At 39.3% G+C, this 21,447-nt stretch overlaps 1 long non-coding RNA gene across 1 annotated transcript in view; it reads left to right on the forward strand.

Moving 5' to 3' along the window:
• Positions 1 to 14,193, forward strand: part of LOC123284484 (uncharacterized) — a 17,289-nt gene extending 3,096 nt beyond the window's left edge. Inside the window, exon 3 of the long non-coding RNA XR_006525473.2 lies at positions 12,276 to 14,193. This is a non-coding gene — a long non-coding RNA (uncharacterized lncRNA). The remainder of the gene's footprint in view (positions 1 to 12,275) is intronic.
• The last annotated feature ends 7,254 nt before the right edge of the window (positions 14,194 to 21,447 follow it).

Raw genomic sequence — 21,447 nt, forward strand, 5'->3', positions numbered from 1 at the left:
CTGAACGGTGGTGATGTTAATGGTGCTCACGGGTATTTGGAGGAAGAACTATGTTGGGGATTCAGGAATGCTTCCTCTGAGAACTGGCTTTTGCGATGACCTTAAAATGATGAGCAAGATTTTAGCAAATTATTGGTAGACAGTGAGGAAGGATGTCTAAGACTGAGCAAAAATCCAGAAGTAGGAGCGAGGGATATAGTGGAGAAATAATGACTAATTTAGCCTGGAGTACCCGATGGGAGGAGCAAATGGAAGATTAGGGTTATATCATGAAAGCTTTCGATGCTAGTAAGAGGACTTTTAGATTCTTGGAGCAGGCAACATGGAACCGTTGAAGCCATGTTGAAGCTACTATGATGGGTGCTGGGGACATAAAGATGAAAAAGGCATAATCCCTGTCTTCAAAGATGGAAGAAAGACATGTAAATAATCCAAAGAAAAAAGCAGTTAGGAAAGACTTCCTTGGAGGAGGTGACATGTCTGAGTTGTAAAGGTTGAACAAAGGTTCATAGGCAGACAAAGAGGAAAGGTGTTGGGGCAATGGGGAGAGAGCATTGAAAGGGCCATTTTGTTAGTAAGATCTCTAGACTTTGTCAAAGCCAAGAAGGAAGGCAAAAAAAAGTTCTCTGATGTTCTAAGCCTGTGCTACTGGGTGGGGATGATTTCATTAACAGAAGCAGGGAAGTTAAAAAGAGCCAGAAGAAAATGGTAAGTTGACTGAGGAGGGAACACAAATGATGAGTTTGTGTGAGAACACTTTGAATTAATGAGAAACCACCAGGGAAACAGTCATGGCTGTAATTATGAGTGAAGGGAGGGTGAGAACTCAAGGGCTATTAAGCCATTGCTGGGAAATGAAGCTAGATGGTGAGACTCTCTCCCCACTTTCTTCACACAAGGCCCCCTCTCCTGTTAGCCTACAGCTACATCTCACCTCTGTCCATGCACAACGCTTCCCTCTGGAGCAGCCCTTCTTTTCATTCTTGGCCTCTTTATTCTTATCAAGGCCCCAGTCCTTCCCCTCACTAAAGCAACACCAAAGCAAAAAGGTTTTTTTTTGCACCTGTAGCTCCAATGTTATCCGAAAAAACCAAGTGAATCCTAAAGCTAACACATCTTGACTTTTTGTGGTAAGACAAGAAGAATTTTTGTCTCAGCTTCAAATACAAGTTTAGCATTCTTTTTCCCCCAAGAAATTTCTCAATTGTGTTTCATGTTTGCTTTTAAAAACAAAGCAATAAGGGAAGGTGAGCAAAGGAAATGAAAAATAAGGAAGAAAACCAACGGCGTCATAAACACATAGAAACATGCCTAAACTAATGAGTGAGTAGGAAAGGAAAAAGTAAAAAGATAATTAGACATCATTGTTCTACCATTAGATTGGCAAGTAACAAAAAAGGCTAATAACATCTCATGTTGGCAAGTCCTGGGGAAATGAGCCCTCTACTATACTATTTGTGGGAGTGTAAAATTGGCAAAAATGTTTTGGAAGGCAATTGATGAAATCCATAAAAATTTTAAGAATAGTTACGTGATGTTTTAGCCATTCCACTTCTAGAAACTTATTCTACAGTTTTGCCAACAGAGAGCCTAAAGATATGTACAAGATTGTTCATTGCAGTATTACCTGTAAGAACAATAATTTGAAAACAAACAGCTTGGGGAAATGAATAAATAACTAATACATGCATGCACTAAAATCCTTGCTGTCAGTTGGAAGGAGTGCAGTTAGCTGACAGCGTCCCACTGCAGCACCTTTGGGATCCACACGGCATTTGAACCAAGGTGATCCTCTTCCCAAGCAGCCCCCAGTGATGGATAAGCATCTGGGGCTAGCTATTTCTCCTCAATGTGAAACTCTGCCAATGGGAATTCTTTGCTCTGAGGACCTCTCCTTGTTGGCTGAGGCTTTGTCAAATTTCAATGTGGTCTGAGTCTGTCCCTGCTCCATTCTGCTTCCCATGCTCCCTTTCCTTTCACAGGTATCATATATGCACCACAGTCTGAAAGCTTTCCCGACCCCATACTGCGTTCTCCCCCTTTGTCTCCCACAGGTCATTTCTCAGCCAACCCAGCTGAGAGCTCCAGAGTAAACATTTCCCATTAAAACAGTCCTATGCTGGGCAGAGACAGAGGTCATTTCCCTGGTCCTTGAATGAATAACTGTGATTTACATGCTTGGCAATTGGCATTTAGAATAATCCCACATTAGGTCCTTGGCCTTTGGGGTTAGAGCTGTCACAGTGGGGAAGGCCAAGTATAAGCCTCTGAAACTGCCTCTAAGATAACAATAAAAAGCAATATGGCATCCTGGTGGGAATGATGGAGATCAATTCCATCCTTATACGTATCTCAAGGGTGGTAGTTCCATCATATCTCCATTGAATTCATGGGGAAACTGGATGGTTTCTTGTGAATGACTATAGATTACTATAAATAAATGGAGTAGTAGCCCTTATGGAAACTGCTTTGCTGGACGTGGTCTTTTTCCTAGAGCAGATTGTTATGGTCCCAGGTATGTGTTATACAGCCACTGATTTAGTAAATGTATGTTTTTGTTTCTACCAAAAAAACCCAAAAACCACCCCAAATCTTCTGCACTCCTGTCTCAGCATTTGCTTACCAGAGGACCTAGACTGACACTGTCTATATGTTAGAATATTGCCCTCTATATTTTATTAATTGTAAAAAGCATGTCACAGACCAATGTGTATACAGTATGGTCCAATTTTTCTTTAAGAAAGAAAGAAAAAGTAAAACTGTTTATGTGAATATGGGTTGATATATGCATGGTAGATTCTGGGAAGGAACACCGCCAAACACTCAATCATAGTGTTTGAGATGTGTGGAGGGAGGAACTCTCACTTCTTATTTTAATACCTCCTTATTATATTCTCCATGGTGCATGGCTCAGTGCTTTATACTAAAGCCGGTAATAGTTCTTGACCAAATGAACAGTGTATACATTGCTCTGGGAAAGGTTGTTCTCTGTCACTTATTTGTCCTTATGTTTTTCCTTGTCCCATGGGATTATGGGATGAAACATCAGTGGATTGAGCCAGCTAGGAACTAGACCACTGCTATTGCTAACTGTGCCACTGATAGTTCCAGTGGTCCTGTGTGACTCCATTTTGCCTGAATGCAAAGGATTGGGAGGGTAAAGTGAAGATAGCGTTTCTAGAAATAAATGCTGAGCAATGAGTGATAATGGTCCAGCCATGGTTATCTTGGCCTACTGCCACTGGATTGAAAGGTTGATCTGGGGCTCTGAAGAACGGTATAATCCTGGACAACTTCAAAAGCCAGGTGGATGAATTATCTAACTCTCTGTCCTCATAGTTCCTTGAACTCCTTGATCTCAGTGACCTTGACACCCATTGCATTTCTGTTACCCACTCCTGTGGCCACTTCGCATGCCTGATTATCAGTCAGGACTATCTTACCTCTGAAAACATGAAGGCTAGTGATTCCCTTCTCCTTGATCCCAACCCACTGTCTCCTCTTTTTCCATTGGCTCATTCCCACTCTCTCTCTAACCCTGTTGTGGCATTCATAAAGATCTTCTGGCCTTGGCTATCCCTTTTGCTAATGATATATCATTCATCTTCTGTTTTCCGTTTCTTCCCTATCCAACCTAGATTCCTTGCTTCCTTACTTCCTTCATTCTCACCTTTATCCCTTTCTTCTTCTTTTGCTGCTCTTACTACTAACCAAGGAACAAGCATCTTTACTTCCCTGTGAGATATTTTTCCCCTGTCTACCATAACACTGCAGGAGATAATAAGTGCTCAGGCCTTTTTGCAGCCTGTGTTCCTGGTGGGATCCCTCTCCCCCAGCTGCCGTAACACATTTAGGTGCAGGAGTGAACAGTGGACATTTGGTTCCACATAGTGCTGCTAAATGGTTCTCTGGATTCTATATTGTACTGTTGGACCTCAGAGTCTACCTGGACCAGATTTATCATGCCTCAAGTCCTGATTTAACTCAGGTACCACTTGACATTTCTTCCCTTCAGTTCCATCTTTGACTAGTCTCTTCTCCAGGTGGTTTTGTGTGTCCCCTAACCTGACCTAGTCTCTCACTCTTTGCTCTTCTTCCAAACACTTCCATTTTGCCTTCTGGAACTCAGCATTTGTCTTCAAAGTTCCTACATTCCCAATTTCTTCTCTGAATATTCCCTTTATATTCTTGCTACAACTTGAGGACACCATGTCTCAATGCAACCTCTTAAGTGGATGTGGCTTTTCCCTTCAACGCAAAATATTTCATGGCCTGAAGGCCAGATGGGTGTCCTCCTCCTTCCAAACCTTGTTTGTTACCTTTCAGCACTCAAAACATCACTCCTTCATTCTCCTTTACAATCACAGGACCTTTGAAGACAAGGCATCAGACGATACCACCAACTACCTTTGTGGAGAACCTGGCTGCTACCTTGCCAGTATGATTCCTGTCATCATTCTTGTTGGTTTCAACATTACTGTGGATGATCCATCTACACTTTCACCCCTCAATTCATCAATCTCTTTACTTTATTAAAATCTATCTACAGCCCACCTCAGCTAGAACTTGTCTTGACAAATAATACCACCAGATCCAAAATATCACAAGCAAGTATTCCACTCCCCGCAGACCACTTCCTATGCTCCTGGAGTATTTGACTCAACTATTATCTCAAGTACAGTACCTCAGACTCACTGAGACTCCCATTTTGCCTTCCTTATTGTTCTTATGTCTTCTCTTCTCCTCTCACCCAGTGTGGTCTCCAGGGTCCAACACCATAATTATACGCTTAGGGAAACTCCTGGCTCACTCTCTCTCTGTTTCACTCACTGAGTGAACCAATCCTAGTTAAGCCATTCAAAATATAGAGAGTGGGTACAAATTTCAGTCCATAAATGCCAAATGTGAAAGTGCCAACATTTTTTTTTTTTCCTTCCTGTAAGTCAATTTAATGTCTATTATAAGGCCCTTTGGTTAATGTGAGATTTTACCATTCTTTCCTTCAGGGCCGCATCCATGTTCCCAGGAGCTCATATAGGCCCAAGGTATCAGGGCAGATGGACATCTAGTGCTTGGTGTCATCTAGCCATGATAGCTTCCATTAAGATGTTTCTCATTAAATCAGGTCCTAGATTATTGGTTCATGCAAATTGCTGCTCCATCATCCCTCATTCTCATCCAAAAGACCTCTTTGGGTCTGGTTCTTTTACTGTGGCCTCTGTTTGCTCTTGGGTACATGAGCAGCATTTCATTCTGCTGTTCCTGAAATGTACTGCACGGTAGTCTCACACCCCATCCTCCTCAGTGACCCTCTGTCATGACTGTACCACACTGGCCTACAGGAAGCTCTAGAAGGTTGATTCAGTCCTGTCTGCCTAATCCCTCATGCAGCCATTTCTACTCTTGCCATGTTTTGGGTCTTGGTGCAGAAAATGAGTTTCAAAGACCAAGGCCTTGAAGGAATTTGGAGCATAGTAAATGTGCAATAAATCACATCAAGGTTCCCACTATTACCTCTCAAACTAGAAGAGATTCTCCGGTTTTGGGGGTGCAGAAGAGAATTAAAGTTGAGAGAAACTTGACAACAGCTCAAATGAATCCTAAGAGGGGCTTAGTGGAAGGATCCTAGAAACCATACATAGGTTTTTGTGGATCTGAGAAAGAAAAACAAAACATGTATCTCTATTCCTTAGTAAAGCAGATCTCCCAAACTTGTGTAAGTATTTTTGGCTCTTTTTGTGAGTCATGGTCCAGCTGCCCAAATGAGAGAGGGGGTCATGGGATAATAAAAATGTTGGTGGAAAACATACATGGATAATATTTTGAGTATTATATGCACAAACATATGCATAAACATATGTATAAAGAAAACACCTCAGAACGTCCATAATGGTTATTTTTGGGTGGCAGAATTATTTTTATTTGCCTTTTTGGTGCTTTTCCAAATGTTAAACAATGAAACATGTTACTTCTTAATTATAGGGAAAATAAATGTTGTTTCAAAAGTTAAAATGAAAATAGGTGTAGAAAAAGAAAAGGCAGAAGAATTTGGCAGATATCTGTTCAAAATAGGCTTTTGACCAAATTGGAAGGCAGAATGGGGACAAGGAATTGGGTCTGTCACTCTCCTGCCTTCTACTTCTAACCCCCTTGGACATCTGTTCCAAGAGGCTTGGAGATTCCAGACCTGAGGAGCCAGGAGTCAGCTCTTTCTCTCCCTTATCATTCCTTTCCATTGTCTTCTGTGCACTGGCATTGAGCTGCTGTCAGCTGAAACTTTGCTTCCAGTTCTGTGACTTGTTCCTTTTCTCTGATTGCTGATCATTGTCTGAATTTCCTAAGACTATCACCAAACAGGACATGTCTTCTCCCCCTACCCCCACACACCCACACCACAGAGTCCAAATAGAAATCTTTTACTTGGAAAACTCTAAGTTTTGCTAAAGTCCAGCCTTGGTTTGTGTAGCACTGACTGGCTGCCTTAGACAAACTTTTCTGATGTTCTAGATAATGTAAGGAACACAATCAGGCACCAGGTCATCAGGGAGACAAATTTTAGGTCACTTCCTTTTTTGATTTCTCTGCTTAACCCAGTGCAGAGGGTGGTCAAAACTGTATCAACATCTCACTGAATAGCCACTTAAAAATAGGAAAATTTAATCAGTTATACAAATACTCTTTAGTCCCTGGTTAATTCAATCCATTCATGTGTATTGGCCTATTAGTAATGTGCAATGCATTGTATACGTATATGCTTAGCAGGAAAAGGACAGACACCCAGATGTCAAACTAAAATTTTCTGTTTTTGAAAATACTAGTTTAAGAAAGTACATGTTGCACAAGCAGGTAGTCCCTCCCTCTCCAAGTGTGGCTGACGCCACCAATAATAGATCATAACATCCTTAGGATTCTTCTCAACACAGCACTCTAGAGATCAGAGAATCAGTGAATCAGTTTTGGGAGATGCAACGGCTTGTTGTTCCTGGGCTGGGGGTCCGAGCAGCCTCCACATTTTGGCCTGCAGCACCCCTGCCCCCGCCCTCCCCTTTCCATTTGGAAGAAATGCCCCTTAATGAGACTGTCAGAGGCATGATGAACATCATTCATTTAATCCAGCACTTTCACCTGCAGAGGAGAAACTGAGGCAGAGGAGACAATAAGTCACTTAAGTCACAGAGCTGGTAGGAAACGTGGGTTTTCTAAACGTCAGCTTAAACAGAAATCTTTGCACACTCTTCTGGGGCTTGAGAATCTGAAGGTTTTTTAAACCTTTCTGACACTTTAGAACTAAGACTGGCTGTTTGCCCTCTTGGCCAAAACCAGGCAACTGTGTGAAACTGAGTTTGAAAACAAACCAAAAAGATGCTGGAAACTCAACAGTTTGTTTCTTCAAGGACACTGATTTTTTTTTTTTTTTCTAGTCTCCACTCATGTCTAGAGCATTGGTTAGACTTTGCCAGAGAGAAAACTAGACCGTCTTTAGCTTTAACAGTAATAACACAGACACACACCCCTTTCCTGTTTTGGTCCTTCTGTTTTGGAAATAAATTTATGGATCCGGCACTGCTGAGCTTGGGCAGCATGTTTATGTTCTTGATTGATGCAAGGGGCCTGGCTGCATTTCAACAGTCAGTGCTGAGTGCAAAGAGGAAAGGTGTGGGGCTCCCCATCTTTCTTCTTCCTTTTACCCCTTTTACAGTAGGGTTCTCCCACCTCTTCTTTCAACAAATAGGCACCTCAAAATGCACTGTGTTTTGGAGCAAAGGGATTGTTTTCCTTTGCTACGGCACTAATTCATAGATTCATTTCTTGCTTAAAAATAAAGATCAAGCTACTCTCTGTCACACACAATTTTCATCAACATTGTGTTGGAAGGAAGAAACATAACCCATTTTGTTGAAGCTAAGCAGATGCCTGGCCTCTCTCTGGCTAAGTGGGTGAGAGGTCAGTCCCACCCCCACAGCCTGGGCTGCACCGCCTGGCTGCCTGGCGCTGGAGTCAACAAGGGGAAGTTTAGTAGGTGAAGGGTCACTGCCGTGGAGCAGCAGTCACTTTCCGTGCATCAGCTCTCAGGCATCTAGTTTCTGTTCATGGAAATAAAGCTCACTAGAGGAAAGGTCACACGGACCAAGGTGGCTCTGAAATAACCCATGCCTTCCTTGACACGGTGTCCAAGGCAAGAGGCCAAGTGGTCAGGCCTCTTGGCCTTTGGGAATTCTCCTGGTCAAGTGGGAAAAGATGTAAAAGTGCTTTAAAGATCATCCTGTACTGAATATGGCAAAATGATAAACAACTTGTTGATTGGCAAATTTATATCATGTAGAATAACTTTACAAGGAGAGATTCTTTTAAAAAGTGTATTGTGAAGCTGGCCTGGTAGTGTAGTGGTTCAGTTTGTGTGCTCTGCTCCGGGGGGCCCAGGGTTTGCAGGTTCGGATCCTGGGCGCAGACTGAGCACCGCTGGTCAAGCCATGCTGAGGCGGCATCCCACATAAAATACAGGAAGATTGGCATAGAGTTAGCTCAGGGCCAGTCTTCCTCACACACACACAAAAAGTGTATTGCAATAATGGGTTTTCTTATTAGTTGCTTTCAACTAGAACAATGGTTTCTAATCCTGGCCACACATGAGAATTACCTGGAGAACTTTTGCATATGACTGATGCTTGGCACCAATTGAATCAGAATCTCTAGCTTGGGGATCCAGCCATCTGCGTTTTTATAGAGCATCTCAGGTGGCTCTAATGTGCAGCATTGCTTTAGAATCTTTAAAACATTGCCGCCTGAAATGACTTCAGATTAGGAGAGAAATTCTCCATGTTCTAGAGCAGTGGTTTTTAGATTGTGGGTTGTGACCAATGAATTGGTCATGAAATCAGTTTAATGGGTCACAACCTGCATTAAATGAAATAGAATAAAGAAAAAAAGCATGCTTTCATAAGTGAGATTGATTGGGGGGTCAAACTTTTTGTTTCAGATCCATCTGGATTATGGTTTAAGAAGACCACTATTCTAGATTCTAGGAATAAAAACTTTGCTGCCCTGGGCCCCTGCAGAATTGTTCTAATTCAAAGCAGTTGTTGGCTTTTTAAACAATTTTGCTGTTTCCACAGGATGCTATGGCTGAGAATTGGGAAGCTTGCCACAATATTATTTTGAAAAGTGCTGTGCAAACAGTGTTCCTCCTGCATGATTCCCAGAGTTAGTTCAGTATGAGCACCTCCTCTTGAAACATCAGGGATTTAAAGCGAGGTCATGACCAAAATCCTGAGGTGAATTATGAAATTTGAGTGAGAAAGAAGTCGATTGCTGCACGGGAGCTTGCCCAGTGGGAGCTCCACTCTAAGAAAACTGAGCCAGCTCAGAAGAAACAATGATTACCCTCTGACCTGTGGTGTTATGGGTGGTGAACAGGCTGTCACCAACAGTGTCTAAATCAGCCAAATGGTAGGATTCATACTCTGAGAGGAAGAGGTGTCTCCACTGGAGCTGCTGAGCAGCAGAATAGAGGACCTTCTAGTTGTTATTAAGGAAGGCACTGTAGGGGAAGAAGACATTTCCTCTACCCACCGTGGGTTCTTCTGGCTGGAGAACGAATTAAATTTGCATGAGACAGAGTAGCAGGAGAAAATTAAACAAAGCTTTATAACATGTATACATGGGAGAGGCTCACGCAACCTGAGCAACTCGCCAAAATGGCTGAAGCTACCACCTTAAATATCATCTTCAGCTAACGATAAAGGAGGATGTTGGGGGTGGAGGGGGAGGTGATCATGGGAGATTACCACACGAGTACAGTAAACAAATGCAGATTTAAGTCCTTGCCTTTGGCATTGATTAAGAGTTTCTAGAGATAAGGTCATCCCCCTCTTCTTCCTGGTACAGAAAGGGAGACACCTTTACAGATGGCGATTTCCTTTACAATGTAAATGTCTCCTAACAAAGAGCAAGCAAGTTCCACTCCTCAGAGCCTCCTTCCCTTCTCCTTCTGCAGTTTATTAAGAGTAGCCAGCCCCAAATAATCCTCATGCCAAAGAGACATATCTTGAGGTGGTCAATGCCAGTCCCCCACAGCACCCAGAAATTTTATGGAGAGAATGGTGATGAAGGGCCCCAATTTTTGGATGACCTCTCCTTCCCAGTCCCTTAATGTCCCTTCTTCTTTCTTATTTTTCTTTTAATTTTCTTTCAAATGAATGCTTCTGGATTATGCTACTTCCTTGGCTGCTAATGGACACTATGTTTCAGGGTGGGAACAGTTGGAGAATCTATACCTTATATGAATTTGAAAAGAAGTGGGAGGCCACAGAGTTATTAGGCATATACATGAAGTCTCTGAATGATTGAGATTTTCACGTTTTATCTTGATATTTTGACACAATGCTTAAGGAAACCCTTATATTTTTTCTGCCTCTACATTGAGGAGGAAGAATTAATATGAGGTACTCTGTCCTTCAGAGAAAGCTGTCTAATGGTTTAATCTGCTAGTTTCAAAATTTTGATTTATGAAAGAATTGCTCAAAACCAGTAACTAGTAGTGTTTGCCCCTCTTTCTCAAGAAAGGAAGATTTGCTATCTTCTGGCAACCAAAGGAATAATTAAAGCTAATTTCTCTGTGGATCTTGGAAAAAGTGGCAACAAATAATGGATTTGTCCTTCAAAAAATGTTTCAAGCAAACATCTTATCAGTCACTTATCAGCTACAAATCTGTTTAAGGCAGTGTCAGACTAGCCATGGGCGATTTTTCTCATTAAAGTAGTGTTTAAACTGTTGTTTCCAGATGACATAGGAGACGTATCAGACAAACAACACCTGCAAGAAGAATTGGTAAAGTATTGATTTTTCCTCAGTCAAAAAGTTTACTAAGCAGATGAAAAATAATTTGCCTTCACAGTGACATTTTCCTAAGGTCTTGCTAGTAGTCAAAGGCTTTGTTTCTCCTTAAACACTCAAACTTTAATTACCAGAAAAAGTTGGCACCAAAACCATTAGCATCAAAACCAAGGACATGTTTGTAAATTAGAGGTCATATCAGAAAAATTAATTCTTTTAAGTTTGAATGGATTTTTTTATCTTGTCTCCATCTCTCCCCACAACCTCCTCCTTCTCCACATGACCATACTTTCCTGTGTTCACATTAATTCTATTAACAAAAATGAGTAGATTTGGAGATCTTAATAAATTTTACATTTCCATAACTGAGATTGTTCAGTTGAAAAAGGCAGCAGTATTTTATAACAGATAAGGATGGGTTGAAGGAACGGAGATCTTGGGTCCATGTTTATTTTGATATGCACTCATTGAGAGTCCCTGAAAAAAATCAGTTGATCTCCCTAGGTCCCAGTTTCCATGTAGAAAAAGATTAAATGATGTTGTAGATGACCTGTAAGGTGCATTCTATTCCTCAAATCTCCTTGTTTGTTCATTATTGATTTTAAAGTTTTCACTGAATGAGTCTAAGTAATTGTTGCCTTTCCCACATTGAGAAAGAATCTTTGATAAGAGTTCATTTAGTACAAACTCTTTCTCCGAGCAGGGACATCCTTACGGTGTCCCAGACACTGTCTCATTGCTGCTAGTTCTGTTCTCTGGAAGAACTCAAAATAACTCCAGCCAGGGCCAGGCATGTGATTTTGGTTTAACTCATTGACTGTTCTCTAATGGGGTTTTGAATCTTGAGTGAGTGCTGTAACTGCAAGAACCTGGGGGCAGGGGCTGGTCATTCATCATTAGTGACAGTGTCGGAGGTGTGTGCACCAGATTTCTCCTGTATCTTTACTCCTGCTGGGCTTCTGGCTACCCTGTCCCAGAGCTCCCTCCATACTTTCTGAACCTGACCCTTCCAGATCCTGTGGATTTTGTGAACAAATTTTCATTCTGGTTAAGATAGTCCTAGTTAGGTACAATCACAGCTTTTAAAAATAGGCCTGTGGCCCAGTGGCGCAGCGGTTAAGTTCGCACGTTCCACCTCTCAGTAGCCTGGGGTTCGCCAGTTTGGATCCCAGGTGCGGACATGGGGCCGCTTAGCAAAAGCCATGCTGTGGTGAAAGATGGGCACGGATGTTAGCTCAGGACTAATCTTCCTCAGCAAAAAGAGGAGGATTGGCAGTAGTTAGCTCAGGGCTAATCTTCCTCAAAAAACAAATAAATAAATAAATAAATAAATAAAACTAGGCCTAGAAGCTGGCAATCAAGATGCCTGAATGACATTTATGAAATTTCCCCATGTATTTAGAGGCAAATACTATTATCCCTGTGTATTTTTTTTCCCCAGATTTTGAACACTCATCCTTTGACGTCGTTCCCAGACCTTTCACCGTCTTGTGGATCTACAGTGGTACTTATCTACAATGCTCTTTTACTTCTTATTTCTTGGCACCATTCTCTTAACAGTGGAGACTACAGCTGAATTGGCTTTTGATGCCACAACATTATACTTTTGGTTGAGTTTATTATCAACTAAAATGCCAAAGCAAGCTCTCCTCTGTCCCCTACAAAACATATGCACTCAACTAATTGATTCTTCAAACCCAAAGGAGATTTTTAAAAAACAATTTCATCAATCTTGCCTATCCAGATCTTAGTGAATAAAAAAAAAGTTTGTATCATCTGGAAATTTGACAATCTTGTTTTTGCCATTTGGCCAAATTGTTTATAAGGATAGAGTCAAGGACCAAGATCTTTGGAAGAACCCTAGAAAAATGATTTTGGAAGAAAATGGAAAGGAACAGCAACTTTGCAAGATGCTGCTGGAAAAAGAGTACCGTGCTCAAATACATGTGCAAAATGCTACATACTAAATTGCTCTTTTTTGAGATTTAAAATACGTATTGGTGATTAAAAACTCTAAGACACTTCCTTCCAGATTGAAATTGATCAACTAATTTAGCATTCCCAAACTGTATTCCACTAGGTATTCCTTGATCAAATAAGTTAAGAAAGGCTGGCATAAATAGATATTTATTTACTGTAGGACTTTCAGAACCATATTTATGGTAATGTATAATGTGAATCTATAGATAGAATATTCTATCTTTCTGCAGTCTATTGGACCAACTAGAGACTTTTTTCTTTTCACAGAGCATTTTTCAAGACTGATATGATAAATTTGGTAAACTCTGCCTGCGAATATTTTGGGGCTGTGGTGGTGATCTTGGCTCCATGTCTGCCTAGCTTTCCAATTTCAAATTCTGTGAATTGATCTGATAAATAACACACCTACACCAGTGCTATGAAAAAACATTAAGACTACTTTTTGAAAGAAGCTAATTTTTAAAAATCAACTTCATTGAGTTAAAATCAACTTTATTATTATTTACATACAATAAAATGTGATCTTTTTACGTGCACATTTTTAGAGTTTTGACAAATGTATACATCTGTGCAACCACCATCACAGTTAAGATAGAACATTTCCATCACCCCTAAAATTTCCTTCGTGTCCTTTTGCAGTCAGTTTCCTCTGACCCCAGCCCCAGGCAACCACTGATCTGCTTATTACTTATAGAGGGGATTTCCTTTTTTCTAGAATCGCATATAAATGATACCCTACAGCATGTACTTTTGTGCCTGGCTTATTTTTCTCAGCATGTTTTTGAGATTCATCCATGTTGTTGTATGTATGAATAGTTCATTCATTTTATTACTGATTAGTATTCCACCCTATGGATACAACACTACTTGTTTATCCATTCACCTGTGATGGGCAGTAGGACTGTTTCTAGTTTTTGGCTATTGTAAATAAAGCTTTTATGAACATTGTATACAAGTTTGTGTGTGCTATCAGCAGTATATGAGAGTTTTTCCACATCCTTACCATCACTTGGTATGGGTCCTCTTTTTCACTTTACCCATTCTAGTGGGTATGAAGAGATATCTCACTGTGGTTTTAATTTGTACTTCTCTAATGACTAATGGTGCTGAGTACCTTTTCATGTGATATTGGCCATTTATGTATCCTCTTTTGTGAAGTTCCTGTTCACATCTTTTGTCTAGTTAAAAACTGGGTTGTTTGCCTTCTTATTATTGCTGTCTGAGAGTTCTTTCTATGTTCTTTATGTGTCCTTTTCCAGGTACATATGACGTGATACATACATATGTCATATATGTTATATTTACACATACAGATATATATTGGATACATATACACATAATATTTTGGATATACATTAAATATTTTCTTCCAATCTGTGATCTGCCTTTTCATTTCTTAAATGGTGTCTTTCTAAGAGCAAAAGCTTTGAATTTTGATGAAATCCAGTTTTTCAATGTTTTTTTTTAATATTCTTGGTTTGCTAGCCTCTCTCAGGAATTTTTGCCTATACCATGATCATAAAGGAAGAAGTGAGTTTTCTCCTTGTATTCTTGTGTTGGCTCATTTCAGCCATTCTGCTAAGGCTCTCCCCCACCCCCCAATTCCCTTCCTTTCCCTTTCTTTCCACAGACTCGTCATGAGTTGGCTGGAAAAGAGAGTAAGCTTCCAGTGTTTGGGAGTCCACATCAATTAATGTGACAGGAACATGATTAGACTGATTTAAAAAGAACACAGAAAACATTTGTAACATAAAACCTTATGCCAGAAGAATACTCTGACCTTTCCTAACCACTCTATTAAATAAGGCTTCTCAAGTTACTCTCTATCACATCACCTTGACAGTTTTTTTAAGACAAACTTATCTTTGACTATCTTGTTTATTTGTGTACCTGTTTCTCATCTGACCTCCACATTAGACTGTAAGCTTTTCTTTCTTATTCACAGGTGATGAATGAATGGACGAGCCAGTAGAGGCCAGCTTACAATGTGGCTAACAGTATTCACATCAATTTAGGGTTTGTGGCTCTACCAGTCTCTGGAAGACTTCCTTTTCTGTCACTTTCACCCACTACATTTGTAAATTACTATAGGGGTTAGGGCTTAGCATGGAATCGCTAAGCCCATTCCTTTAAGGAGGCAATCTCTCTCTTTCCCCACTTTAATGAGAACTAGGATTCTCTGAAACTTCTCTGTTCACTGTTTGGTGGATAAGAGATAATTCAGGATGGAGTAATGGGGGAATTACTAAGCAGATTACTTTTTTCTGTAATTTCCTCTCTAGCCTTATTAGATGAGTAATTAGCAACAGAATACTGGTTTTCTTAGATTGTTGCCTGGTAGCGTAAACTTGGTTAAAGCAGTCCTGCTGGCATTCCAGAAAAAGGTTTCTTTTACTGGTGTTTATCATACAGCTGCTGAAATTCACACTGGGTGAAACTTGGCGTGACAGCTCTCAGCTCAGTTGCAATTTAGAAGAAAACAGATTCTGTTTTGCTTAAATTGTTTTCAATTGACTGGGTAAGAATAAATTAAAGGTTCTTGTAGGTAATAGCTTCTGAATTCAATTAAAAATATCATCAGGCAGCTGCTTTTTTTTCCCTGAAAGTACAGAAATGATTTTGAGCTACTTAATTGATTTTCTTATGAAGTTTTTTGACTGACAGATTTAGCTTAATTCTTCATCAGTGTTTTTCACTCATGCCAATATAGGAATAGAAAATTGGAGTCAGAAAAAAATTCTAATTATTCTGCTACGGTAAGAATCTCAGAGTTCTAAAATCTTAAAGGTCAGTCAATCCATCTCTTTATTTGTTCATTCATTCAAACATTGATTCATTGATCAAACATTTATCTCTTAATTTGGGCCAGGTTCACTGCACGAGCTTTTAATACTTAGCACACTTGGGATCTTTTGTTTACAAATGACCCCAGTTTGCTAGCCTGTAAGTTTCAAGCAGGCTAGGGCCATGTCTGTTTTATTTACTGCTGGATAATAAGTACCAAGAATAGTGTATGGTGCATAGTAGACTTTCAATAAGCATTTGGTGGAAGGAAGGAAGAAAGAAAGGAAAGAGAGAAGGAAGGGTGGAAGGAAGGAAGGAAGGAGGGGAGGAAAGAAGGAAGGGAAAACAGGAAGTCAGCAAGGACAGGAGATTATGAGATGTTCTGTGCACTGCACTGCTTGGGTAGGAGGAGGCTGGGAACACACATACCCAGAGGCTGAAGTTATCCAAACTCTTCTCTTCTTTGTTCAGTACAGGTCAAGGGAGATTCCAGAAGATGTTTTCCCTCTTAGCCATGTAGCAAATCATGCTTTCTAAATCAAAAAGGAAATTTGTTGGGTGTCACACTATGTCATAGAGGGTCAAGCTGTATTCTTCATATGTGAGAGGACAGTAGCTGTGTATATTTTTCTCTAGCTGGCGGTAAGGGATCTAGACTCCAGGAATGGGAGCCTGGAATCCTATTCTATCTCCACCTCCAATTCAATGTGAGACTGTGGGCAACTTGCCTAGTCTCCCTGTGTCTCTGTTTTCTCACCTTACAAAATGAGGATAGTGATGACAGGAATATTTGCTTCACTGAATTTTGTGAGGCTTAAATGTGCATCTATGTGAATGCACTTGACAAAAATGAAAGTAACTTGTGCTGATTATGTGAGGAAGAATTGAAACAATTCTGCCTCCTTCAACCCCAAAAAGACTGTATCTAATTGACAGAAGGAAGCATTGTGAAAGAAGCTAAACCCAAAGTTGTACTTATTATGTGATTTTATTTATCTCAATATCAAAACCAGGCAAAACTAACCTTTAGTGCTAGCAGTCAAGATATGAGCGGTGGAAGGAGTTTGCATGAGGGGCTTTTGGGGTGCTGGTAGCTTCTATTTCTTCATCTGGTTGGTGGTTACCTGGGTAGTTATATGTGATAATTAATTGACCTGTACGTTTATGTTTTGCATCTTTCTTTGTGCGCGTTGTGCTTCAATAAAAAAGTTTAAAATGTAATACAGAAAATGATTTTTAAAAATTTAACCACATAGATATAACCACGGCTAATATTTTGGTTTCTGCTCTTCTAATTTTTTTTTCTTTTTATAAACAGGTACATCTCCATAGACATTGACCTTCTCCCCCTGCCAAAACAAAACCTCACCAAAACATTTATAAATATAGAGACACACAGGTACACACAGGTTTTATATTTTTATATAAAAACAGGATTTTGCTACATATATAGTACATATACATAGTTTTGTAACATGTTTTTAAAAAATGAGTATGAAAATGGTTTTGGTATTTTCCCTAATTACTAAAAATGCTCTGTAAAAATATAAATAATACAGAATGTATGCAAAGAAGGAAGTACAATTTACTTTTAACCTCACTACTCAGAGAAAAATGGTCTTACGAATTTTGTAACAGATAAGACATCATCAGTCTTTTCCAAAGTACCTTAACAAAATAGAGTATCTGATTTTGTTTTTCAGATCCAATTCTTCAAATTACTGTAGTAAAGATGTTGTTTTAAAAAAATAGAAAGCTCTTTCTGTGGGACCTAATGGGGTGTCTGCATCTTGGTCCGGTCAACAAGGCATGCCTGAATTGACTCTTGGCTTTATAGGTTCCCAAGGTTAATAAGTTAACAAGTATCCGAGAATCAAATTCTAAAGACTCCAACTTGCCAGACACAAACTTGTATCTAAAATACCAAACATGCTTTCACCTTTGCACCTGCTGGAACCTTCTGCCTGGAACTCTCTTTCTCCGGTTACCTGTGTGACTTTCTCCCTCTTCATTCAGGTATCTACTTGAATGTCACTTTAGTGGCAGTCTTCCCTGACCATACCCCACTGCTCTGACACTGTGAATCCCCTCTTTTATGTTTCCTGTCAGCAGTGACCATTATCTGACATTATCTTAAGCGTTGGATTTGAGAATATTAGTCATTAGATTTTAGTCATTAGTCATTTAGAATATTAGTCATTAGTCGTTAGATTTAGCATATTAGGCCTCTTTGTTTTGTTCACTCATGTCTGACACACAGTATACAGTTAATCAGTTCTTTTGAATGAATGAAGTATCTTCCCAAATGTGACACAACAAGTTAATTGCCCTCTTTGCTCATTTTCTACCTCTAGCAAAGTTTTTTGGCAAATGTGATCAAGAACAGGAGGTATTGTATTGCCGTAATGGTATCGCCATGAAGGATGCACTGATTGATAATGTAGGCTTTTGTTCTGTTGATGTGACTTTAGAGTCACCTTAGTCTACCAGTTACCAACTTGGGGCTCATGAGGCAAGAAAGATTCTTGGAGCTCTTCTTAATATTTCAAAAAGGCTAATGAAACCCATACAGTTGTCCTTAATAAAGGTATAGGGGAAAACTCAGATAGGTAAACTAGAGGTTGTAAAACTTTCTCAGGTCACAGTGATTTGGCAATTTTTTCATAGCATTCCGAGGCCAAAAAAAATTCCTAGCAGTTCTGTTTATTAAATATTTACATTCACACAACTTGATAGTAATAGTTTATGTGGTATCTGAGAGCTGTTGCTGTTTCCCTGAAAAATTTAAAATATCCTGCAGTGTTCTTGTGAATTGGCTGCAGTACTGTGGTGTGCCTTGGCACACAGTTTGGGAATCATTGAGCTGAGCAGAGCTTCTAAACAGTGTGTGTTTATCTTATTACTAAGACCAAGTTACTATAATTTCAGTTTAATTTGGCCATTGAGGACATCATAGGAAATTCTGGGACAAGAGTGCTGAGCCAAATGCAGCTCTTAGAGCACAGGTCAAGTAGTTAGAGTGTTTGACTTGAATGGGTTGAATCCTGCCACTGTGACAGTCAATATTAAGCAAACAAGAGTTCTATGTTCTAAGGGACTAGATTCTTACTTAATCTTGTTTATTAGTAGTCTTACAGTCCTGATAGCAATTTATGTGATTTCATAATACTATCATAAACTTTGCTGCTAATAAATCATTTACTATCTGGATTAACATTCACCAAAAAATCATGATAATATGCCATAACAAATAGTCTATTATTGCTTGCTATAAATGCAGCTTATTTGGTAGACAAAATCTTTTAAAGACTCTGCTGATATGGGGGTGGCACAGGTGAAGTAAATTTTTAAAAGTCACACTGGTGGTAAAAAGTTTGGGAACAATTGCTCTAGTCCTTTGGTTAGATGGAATGCATCTTAGTTTGGTTAGTGAAGCATTTATAAGTTCACTTTAGGGAGAGAAAAACGGTAGAGCCTATCTGTGCAGACGACTATCTGATTTCATTGTGTGATTTTGATGAGGAGTACTGTCAGAGGGTGACATTTTTTGATTCTCCTCTCAGACTTTGGATTCCAGATTCTTATACACTTAAACCAGCTTCTGTTGTGGGCACTTGTGCTTGAGGGTGTGGGGATGGTTTGAAGCAATAATTAATTTCCTATAGTATGAGTTTGTGGCTTTGCTTATTTTCATTTGTAAGACCGAATAATGGAAAAGATAGCTTATGCTTCCCTTCTCATTTTGATGCTGTAATAACGATTACAGCAGAAATTAATGAAATAGATAGGAGACAAACAAAATAGAAAAATCAATGAAATACAAAATTGATCTTTGAAAAATGAACAAAACTGGCAAAACTTAGGCTAGATTAACAAAGCAAAAAAAGAGACAACTCAACTTATCAAAATCAGGAATGAAAGTGGGGACATGACTACTAGCCTTACAGAAATAAAAAAGAATTGAAAGGAAATAATGTGAACATTTGTGTGCCAATAAATTAGATAATTTAGATAAAAGGGACCCACTCTTAGAAAGGCACAAGCTACCAAACTGACTCAATAAGAAATATAAAATCTGAATAGACCTATGACAAGGAAATAAATTTAATCAGTAATAAAAAAAAACTGTGATTACTAACTGTCCAGGCCTGGACAGTTTCACTAGTGAATTCAACCATACATTTAAAAAATTAATGCCAATTCTTTATAAGCTCTTCTAAAAAAATGGAAGAAGAGGGGAAATTCCCAACTCATTCTATCAGACTCTTATTATGCTGATACCAAATCCAGAGAAACACGTCAGAAGAAAGGAAAACTATGGACGAATATCTCTTAAGAAATAGATGCAAGTCCTCAACAAAATGGTAGCAAACAGAATCCAGCGACATATGAAAAGCATTATACACCTTGACCCAGTGGGATTAATGCAAGTTGGTTTTTACACCCCCAAGTCAATTAATGTAATGCACCATGCTAATAGAATAAAGGACAAAATCCCACGTGATCTCTGAATAGATGCAGCAGAACCGTTTGACAAAACGCAATATCCTTTCATGATAAAGACAGTTAAAATATTAGGAATAGAAGGGAACTTTCTCAACTCCAGAAAGGGCATCGAGGCAAAGTCCATAGCTAACTTCACACTTAATGATGAAAGACTGAATGCTTTCCCCTAAAATCAGGAACAAGACAAAGATGTCTGCTCATCATTTCTAGTCCACATTGTGCTGAAGTTTCCAGCCAGTGCATTTAACTAAGAGAGTGAAATAAAAGGCATGGAGATTAGAGAGGGAGAAGGAAAACTGTCTCTATTTGCAGATGACATGATCTTGTGTTTAGAACACCCTGAGGAATCCACTAAGAAAACTATTAGAAATAATAAGTTCATCAAGATTTCAGAATACAAGATCGATGTACAAAAATCAATTGTATTTCTATACATCAGCAATGAATAATCTTAAAATTAAATTTAAAAAATTCTATTTACAATAGCATAAAAAAGAATAAAATACTTAGGATAAGTGTTACAGAAGAAGTGTAAAGTTTATACTTTGCAACCTATAAAACATTGTTGAAAACAATTAATGAAGACTAAAATAAATGGGAAGACATCCTACGTGCCTGGTCACAAGACTCACTGTTTGCAAAATGGTGATACTCCCCAAATAAATCCACAGAGTCAGTGCAGTCCCTATCAACCTCCCACCTGTAAACAATACAGTCACTTTGGAAAACAATCTAGAAATTCCTCAAAAGGTTAAACACGGGCTGGCCCCGTGGCCGAGTGGTTAAGTTCGCGCGCTCCGCTGCAGGCGGCCCAGTGTTTCGTTGGTTCGAATCCTGGGCGCGGACATGGCACTGCTCATTAAACCACGCTGAGGCAGCGTCCCACATGCCACAACTAGAATGACCCACAACGAAGAATATACAACTATGTACCGGGGGGCTTTGGGGAGAAAAAGGAAAAAAATAAAATCTTAAAAAAAAAAAAAAAAGGTTAAACACATAGTTACCTTATGACCCACAATTCCATTCATAAGTATATATCCAAGAGAAATAAAAATATGTCTACACAGAAAAGTTGTACATGAATGATTGTGGCAGCATTATTTATGACAGCCAAAAAGCAGAGTAAAACCAAATGTCCACCAACTAATGAATGGATAAGTAATGTGTGGGATAATGACACAATGGACCATTATTTGGCAATAAAAGGGAATGAAGTACTGACATATGTGACAACATGATGAATCTTGAAAACATTATATTAAATGAAAGAAGCCATTCACAAAAGAGCACATGTTTTATGATTCATATGAAAGGTCCAGAATAGGAAAACCCATAGAGAC

The sequence above is a fragment of the Equus asinus genome, chromosome 1 (assembly GCF_041296235.1).
Source record: "Equus asinus isolate D_3611 breed Donkey chromosome 1, EquAss-T2T_v2, whole genome shotgun sequence".
NCBI classification, from domain to species: Eukaryota; Metazoa; Chordata; class Mammalia; order Perissodactyla; family Equidae; genus Equus; species Equus asinus.